Consider the following 9,121-nt stretch of genomic DNA (forward strand, 5'->3'; position numbering starts at 1 on the left):
GCTCCTTTGCAATGCTAATGGCTTTTCTGGAGACAGGTGGGCAGCTCTTGGGGTGGAATGGCCCATGATGCCTGGTTATGCATTCCTAGCACACGAGCCTCCTTTCGGGAAGAACTGGGGCAGATGATTAAACAACTATTCTCTCTCTCCCTCCCCACCCCAATCTGCTGCCTTCTGTCCACCGAGGATACTTGCTTTTTAAAAAAATAACTCTCTGGGTTTAAGGATACATGTGAATATTTTCTTTTCCCAACTGCATCAAGAAGTAGCTGGATGTTTCAGATTCTTGGGGCTCTCAGAGATGGTTCACGTCAACAGTTCTCTCCTCTTAGGGTATGGCGGGTTAGAAAGATGATCCAGATTAGTGCCTTCCAAATTACAAATGTAAGATAACAGTAATCCTGAATATTAAATTATCATCATTAAGGACTATCATTTATCCAGGGCTTTCTCTTAGCTTTCAGTCAATATGCTAAGTTTTTAATAAGCTTTGTCTCATTTAATCACCAAAAAGCTCCCACCAGATAGATATTTATTAATTACCTGGAGTAAGTCCTTAACCTCCCTGAGCTTCAGTGCCTTGGTGTGCAAAATGGAGATAATAATAGTACCTGCCTCCTAGGTTTGTAATGATGACGGAATTAACTAATCCACGTAAAGGGCTTAGCCCCACCCCTAAAGACAAAGTAAGAGCTCAGTGTGTGCTCTCATCCCCATCTTACGGATCAGGTATCTGAGCCCTCCAGAATCTTGCCTAAGGTCTCATGTCTGAGATCTAAACCTCAAAGTAAAATCCATTAACCAGCCTGGTATACTGCCTTCCTTAGTTAATTGCTGGTTTAATTTAAAACGGTAATTATTTAAACTGTGTCTTTTGCCCCCTAACTACACTGTGTCTGGTTGGGTAGGGAACAGGGTTACCTCCCTCAAAAGGTTTACATTTTAACAATAGACATGTTTTCAGCCCAAAGAGGTGGATTTATGCAGTAGGATTTTAGTCTTCAGCGTCAAGCTGAGGTGGCCAGAATATTTTGAAGTGGGAAGAGGAAGTAGAGACAGCCCAATTCCACCACGCCAAGGACTGTCTTATCTGCTTGGCATTGAGACTGGCCCAAAGGCAAGCCAGTCCTGAAGCTTGTTTGACTTCAGGCCTAGGACACAGCCAGCCCTGTATCATCTCTCCATGTAAGAACCGTTCTCATTGAAATCCACTCGAAGTGTTCATCCTCATAACCAGCAGTAGCAATCCGTGCAATAGGCATTAGGAGTATTACTATGTAAGAATCAGCTAAGGTGGCAGCTTGTCCTAGAAATGTCACCTCTTATGCTGCCTTCACTTACTGGCCTTCCCATGTTTAGCTTTCAGACGGGCAGCTTGACTTGGCAGGAAGAGTCTATTTTTCTGAAAGTTAAAATGGCTCTCCCAGCTGGCGGGAGGAAGGGGGCCAGCAAAGAAGATCAGGTCACGTACCAGACCAACCTTCTTTTTTTTTTTTTCTTTCTTTCTTTTTTTTTTATTTTTCTAATCAGAGTGGCTCTCCTCCTTGTTTTCTTTGAAAGAAGATCATTTTCTGAAGGCAGAGAGATTGGGCTCTCCAGCAGCCTCTCTCGGTGGGTGGGACCTGCTGAAGAATGCAAGGGTGAGAAACAAAACCAAACCTCAGAGGATGGAAAGAATCCCTTTCCCATGGACATCAGTTACATTCATTAATGGCTCACAAATGAGTTCAGACTCATTTTTTGATCTGTGGGATTGTTTTAAATTGAGCTCCAGAAACAGGTCCCGAGAGCAGGATTCATGTGTAAGTGATTTATTAAGGAAATGTTCCCAGGGAAGCCAGGACGTTAGGGGAAGATGGACAGAGAAGGGAAAGAACCCAAGAAAAGCGCCATCTCAGGTCAAATACCTGCCTCAGCCCGATCCTCTAGGGGAGCTCTGGAGGGTGAATTATGCCTCAGGGTGTGTCCCCACTTCAGGGCAAGGTTGCTGGGCTTTCAGGCTCCCTCACCAGCACTTGACACTCCCAGTTATGGGCCGCCCTGGAGGAAGGGAGAACTCCCAGGCCTTTCTGGCTCTTTATCACGAAAGATTACAAAATGCAGGCTTTCTGGGCTCACCCCTTTGGGGAGGATTAACCAACCCATGAAGACACCCTTTTTTTCTTTGAGAACTACCATGGCCCCCTCCACTCCCATCCCTCCACCCCTGTGCCCACACACACATGCAATGCCACCCTCCACATCTGAGTTCCTCTGTCTCCATGACCACAGTCCAGCCAAGGAGATTCTTTCTCCCGAGATTTTGGTTTGGGGACTGAGAGAATCCTGTGCCGTCTGGCTGTTGGCCTGGCTGGGGGTCGTGTGGACTTAGAAGTGAGGTCCCCATGTGGGCTGGCTGAGCTTGGACATGGGCCCAGTGAAGCAGAGAAAACCAATCCACGGAGAGAAAAAAGAGGATGTAACCAGATTAATAGCTAATAAATATGAAGTGCTGGCACTGTTTTCACATGGATGAGCTCATCTGATCCTCACCACGACCTTGTGGGGTCAGAGCTGTCGTTGTTCTCATCCAAGGTCAGGGACACTCAAGTCTCAAGTGGTTTAGTAGCTTTTCCAAGGTCACACAGCTTGAAAGGGTGCAGTCAGGATTCACTCCCCTGGTTTAACTCCAGTGCCACACGCTGCCCACGAGGCCAGGAGGGCAGCTGAGTACTCAGAAGCCCAGATTAGATTTTGTGACCCTTGAGAGCAAGTGAAGGCCAGGCAGGGTCTGACTGATTGCTGCGCAGGTCCCTGGTGGTGGTCCTCTCCTCAGAAACCTGCTTGAAACATTTGCTGTAACATGTTATTATAAATACTACCCCCTTGCTTAAAAAAACAAACTCGGATAATGTTTATAGTGGATTTCTGTTGCTTGCAACTAAAAGACTCATAGGGAGAACACCTGCTCTTGATGAAATGAGTAAGAAACTGAAATTTGTCTCCAGTTCTTTTCAACTCCAAAAGTTCCTTTTCTGGTCCTTGTGCCCCGGGTTGGGTGCACAGGAGTTTCACCCACGTTAGACTCCAGGGTGTCATAACAGGCAATGCCCGGGCAATGTGATGCTAGCAGCTGCATGGCCTATAACATCCCCACTACAGCCTCACCTTTGGGCCCTCTGAGTTTGAGAGTAAAAATCTCCCTGGGAGAGAAAACCCCTCCTAAGAGAGATGAGCCTTTTCAGGTGGAGGTGATACAAGGGAGAATCAAGGAGGAACCCCAGACTCTAAGAACTGTCAGAGAAATCATGCTGTGTGTTGTATTTAGATTATGTCTGAGTGGCTTGATTAATGCTCTTACAGACATAAGAAGAGTCAGCCAAAGTGCTCACTGTCTAACAGGAGAAATGAGCAATGTGTATAGTGGAAGAGAAAATAACGCAAGGCTGATAACTTCATTCATAGTTTAAGTGAGAAGATTCAGTTTCCTATTAATAGTCATATTCTATGGTCAAGGGAACAAATACAATTTCCTCTTTCAAGCACATATTACAACGTTTATACAGGATTAAACAAAATTTTATTCTAAACTATTGGATAGTAAAGGAAATAGTACATGAGTATAAGAAATAGAATAGAGATTTAAATTTCAGTAAGATCTTCATTCCTTCTCTTTAGCCACTCTTTACAACACTCCTTAAATGTACTATATAAATACTGTAATATATAGATCTTTATAGTGAATACATAATACTCGCTAGAATGTAACATTTTTTCATCTTCTTTATCTTTGCTGAGCAGGAGATTTGCAACAGAACATTTACATTCTTCAAGAACTTATGTCAACAATTATTCAACCCTTGATATCAAATACAATTGTAGCTTATACTTCTAAGATTAAAGTTAAAGAAATCCGTCTAAAATTTCTGATCTCCAGTGTTAAACTCACAAAATCAACACCTTAGTAGAAGATACCTTTAAGATGACAGTATTGTTGTAAAACAAAAGAAGAAAGACATGGTTTTGTCAATAGTCTTAACCACAGATGGCAAAACTGCAATTATTCCCCCTCTGGTATCCTAACAGAGACCCCCAGTCCATCAGAGCAGCCTTGCTCACTGAGCCTGGATGAGGCCTCAGAGTTCTTTCCAAAGCAGCATCCAGGAAGCAAATATTAAGCTGTTGGTGATGGCATCTTATTTACCTTCTGTATCAGTCTGTGTTTCCTTGTAAACTACAGGGTCTTCTGGCTAATTTATGCTAAAGAAGAGTTATGATAGCTCATAAAATCACTAAGAGGGCTGAAGGTACACAATCTAGCCTGAACTTCTCAAAAGAACTGGGAGCTATAGCCAGCAGGGCCCCAGAAGCACCATGCCTCTGGCATGATCAGGGAGCTTCTGAGTCTACAAGCTGCCCTGCTCCTGCTGGTTTTAGCAGAATAAAAGCCATTGATCGCACTGGCCAGAAGGCCTACTCTCCCTACACAAGGCCAACAGCTTGCTTTGCCCACTCGCTCCATCAAGACTCACATCAGTGCACGGGCCTGGCCGACTCTAAGTCACGTGAGGAGCCCTAGCTGCAGGCGAGTCTGCAGGATGCTTGTAGGTTTCCACCACTACAGAGCAGGAAGGCGCACCGCAGGAGGGAAAGGTATCGAGGGAGACAATCTGTAGGTCTGCTTCACAGTCTCACGATGAATCTGTGGCATTAGATATAGGAAGGAAGCACGGGAGAGTAAGGAAGAACTATAAAACAATTGGGATTTGCCGGAGTTCATTCAGCGCTGTCCCGGAGAGAAGGCGCCCCAATGACATGGATGTCCATTCCTTTGTAGAGGTAAACCTCTAAAGAGAGGAGAGAGAAGCTCTGGGCCATTATAACCTGACAGAGGGTGATCAACCATCCTGGTTTCCCCAGGACTGGGGGATTTCCCAGAACGTACAACTTTCAGCACTCAAACTGGGAAAGTCTCTGGCACCCCAGAATGAATTGGTTATCTTAACTCGATGACAGTTACCATTGGCATCAGCCAACTAACTCACTCACTTGGTTCAGATTTTACTCTCACTAAGCAAAATTCTGGTTAGCATTTGGCTTTCCCGACCTGTGGGAAATAATGCCGCCCAAAACATTTAGCCCAGTGTCTATTTTAAGTTTATTTCACTTTTGAATATGTCCCGACCAGGTATCTACATGTTTCATTTCCGTGGCAGTTTTTCTTCCTCTGTACATGAACATACTTCCTTTCTGATTTGCATCCATCTTTCTGTTGAGATTTTGCTTAGTGTGAGGTAGTTCCCGCAGACAGGGCTTCCCTCCGTGCCGTCTTCTCAGGCTCCCGACCTCAGCGCCACACGTGGGACCCAGAGGGGTCCATGAGGGCTGCTCCCCACTCTCCGAGGCTCTTAAGTGAGCAGCTGCCGGTGTCTCGAGATATCACCTCCCCCGACTCCTGTACGTGGCAACGCCCTGCATTGCAACATCTTCGACACTTCCTTGTCAGGCCGGCCCTGGTGAAGGGAGGAAGCCTAAGAACTGAGGGCTCCTGAGGGCTAGGAGGCAGATCAGCCAATTGGTGAGGGAGGCCCACGGAGGCCAGAACAAGTTCACCTTCTTTACCACGACCAGAAGGCTTGTTCCACCCCCGCTGTGGTGCCTCCCCACAGCCCTGCCTTTGCAGGCCACACTCTCTGCTCCCACCTTCCCTCCTCCTTTCACTCGGTTCACAGTGCCCCCTCATTTCCTCCCATGCCCTTTGCTCGTGTGAGTCTTTGGCTGCAATGCCTTTTTTTCTCATTCCTCTCCACCCCTTGATATACAGCCCATCTTCAAGGCATAGCTCAAATGCCTTGGATTTGCTCTTCCGGTCAGAACTGGTTCTCTGACATCCAGGCTCCCAAAAGACTTGATGCTGCTGCTCTAACACCAATCGCATTGGATCTGGTAATAGAGTTATTTGTGCATCTGTCTACACTCCCTGCTGGATTTTAAGTTCTCCAGGGCAAAGCCCTGTATTATGCATCTTTGTGTACCCAGTGCCTACTGCATATTTAAAACCTGAATTAGATGAACCGGGTAAAGAAGAGACCTCCAGGCTCCTTTGAAGACCTCCCTCAAGCAGCATAGATAGATCCCCACAAGTCCAGGACCCCTGGCAGAAACGTCACGGAGAGAAGATTCCCTTACTGCTTCTTTATCTCCCTTCAGTCTCTTCCCCCTCCATCCTAAAGATACAAAAAAATACATGTTACTCCAATTAGATAAATATCCCTTTGGGAACAAGCTGGGTGAAACTTGGAGAATGTCTCGTTTTATAGCACAATTTAAAAATATAGTCCTTGTTATGCAATTTGTTCACACGTAAAATACAATGTTTAAAACATTGCTGAAAAACAAATATTTTATATCTAAGACGTCTTTGTAATGACTTGCGAATATGGAAGGAGCCCTGAACCATGAATCAGAACAACTGAGTATTAATATTGCCTCAGGAACTGAGTGGTTTTGTGCCACTGACAAGACATTTATCCCCTTCGAGTCTCTGCTGCTGCTTCTGTGAAATGAAAGAGTGGAGCAGTGATGTCTGAGGTCTCACCAGCTCTAAAGGTCTGGAAGATTCTGACGCTATGGTTTCTGAAAGTAAAAAGAAGAGAACCTGCCCTCGAATCATGGAGTCTTTCACCTCCTCCTCATGTGACGAGACTGGGAAGAGTCCAAATCCAGTGACATTAAGATCAAAGAAGAGTTGAATTTTCTTTTTTTTTTTTTTTTTAACATCTTTATTGGAGTATAATTGCTTTACAATGGTGTGTTCGTTTCTTCTGTATAACAGAGTAAATCAGCTATACGTAAACATATATCCCCATATCCCCTCCCTCTTGCGTCTCCCTTCCACCCTCCCTATCCCACCCCTCTAGGTGGTCACAAAGCACCGAGCTGATCTCCCTGTGCTATGCGGCTGCTTCCCACTAGCTAGCTAGTTTACATTTGGTAGTGTATATATGTCCATGCCACTAAGAGGAGTTGAATTTTCTAAAAGTAGATGTAATAAGGAAGTATTTCTCCTCCACATCTTGAGTATTCCCGGAGGAAGCCACCACAGTGGTTACACCAATCACTGCTCTAATATTTTTCTTCGGCCTAAGTCAAGGCTGCTCCACTGGGCTGGTGGTGTCAGCTGGGAAAACAGACCTTGTTCTTGTCCCTACTGTGCCACGTAAAGGCAACTCTGCTCCACCGATGTCACTCAGGCACGACTTGCATAATAAATTATTTTCAAACTAAAAATATCTGGGCCCTTAATCACAGAAGAAAACAAGTCTCTTCCGTGAGGCCTCATAGTGGTTGTAAATTTCGAGGGCTCTTGGGACAGACATTGCATGGCCGAATTAACAAGCTCACACCCAGCTGCTCTCATAGTCATTCCTATATCTGTTTCTCTGGGCGTGGTCTGGGTCTCTGCCTTCTGAAGCTTAAACTCAGTGTACGGGCACTTTCTCTCTTTTGTGCCCAGGTGGTGAGTGCTTCAAATTGGACCCTGGATGTCATCTCCCAAATGGCTCCTTTCTCTCTCTCTTCCAATAAATCAATCATCAATTCCATTGGTTTAACTTCTTCATTATGTATCTCCTCTTCTCCACTGTTGTGAGAGTAGTTAGCTTGGAAGTAAGATTAAGGAAGGTGGATATTATCCTGAGAGGAAGTACATTACTAAAAGGGTTTGAGTGGTGGCAGTATATGGTCAGACCTGCATTTTCCAAAGATTACTCTGGCTATAAAGAGCAAATGGATTGGGGTGGGTGGCAAAAGTGGGACAGGAGGACACCAATGAGGAGGCTGTCAAGGCAGCTCACATGACAGATGGTGGTGGTTCGGTCCAGGATTATGGCTGTGGGGACAGCTAGAGGGAGATCTGGGAGGGAACTAGGAGGTAGATTCCATTGGATCAGCTGTTGGCCTGAATGTGGGCAGGAGGCTTAGGGCGCAAGGAGGATCACCTGCGTCTCTGGTGGGGGCAGTGGATGGAAGGTGTGGCTGGTTCACTGAGATAGGAAATGCTGTGGAGAAGCAGTTTGAGAGGGAGGAAGAGGAGGTGGGAGAGGGCGGGGATGGGCTGTGTCTGACAGGAGGAGAGCAGATAAAATGCAGGCACTGCCCTCTCTTTGGCTCATTGCCTCTCGTTTATCATCCAACTCAAAATTCTCTGTCTCTACTCCACAAAAACCATCTCCAAAAATGTTCTAGGCCTAAAAGCTCCTGGAAAATCTGATCTCAGCATCAGAGGAAAGAACACTGTATTGAGGTTGGGAGATGGGGTGGGTGAAGACTTGGCCCAGATCCACCAACCTGCTGTGCAAACTTGGATGTGTCCCCTAACCTGTCTGAGCCTCAGTTTCATATTCTCTAACATGAGGCTTTTGGATGTGGTGTTGTCTAAGATAATTCTCTAAGAGTTGTCAAATGTTCTAATTCTTTATTATTCAGTAATAGCCTTTGCCAAGGCTACATGGGACATATTTCAAAAACAGAACAGTATTGCCAAACTTAAGAAGCACTGAATATGTAGAGTATAGTGCATAGTTACACTGCAGTTTTTTAAATTACTTAATGTGAAGAGTTAATATAGGTTGTGGTTAAACACAGAGCTGGGCTATCTGAATTCAAATTTCATCTCAGCCACCTGCTGCTGTGTGAGCCCTGCAAATTATTGAACTTCTCTCTGCCCCAGTTTCACCACCTACAAAATGGGTACAGGATTATTGTGACAGTGATCTGAAATTAAAATCTGTAAAGTACTGTATTAGATCATTGCTATTTAGGGTAACCACTCTTTAGCCTTCACTCTTTTATCTGTAAAATAGGATTACTAATTACCACTTATTAATAAGAATATGGGGAAATTAAATAAAATTGCATAGCTACTTAAAGCATGCAACACAAAGCCTATTTCTTGGTAAGTACTCAATCAATGCAGGTAGATAGACGGCCCAATAGCCACAACTAGAATCTGGCTCTCAATCCCATTCCAGTTTCCAAAGAATAAACAAGACGCTCTGTCCTTTTTGGGTGTGTTTGTGACAGGAGAGAAATAAATCAGATGCTGTGCTGTTGTTTTCTCCTGGTGTTTAATAAGCTTTTA

This window comes from Eschrichtius robustus, chromosome 12, assembly GCF_028021215.1.
Source record: "Eschrichtius robustus isolate mEscRob2 chromosome 12, mEscRob2.pri, whole genome shotgun sequence".
NCBI classification, from domain to species: domain Eukaryota; kingdom Metazoa; phylum Chordata; class Mammalia; order Artiodactyla; family Eschrichtiidae; genus Eschrichtius; species Eschrichtius robustus.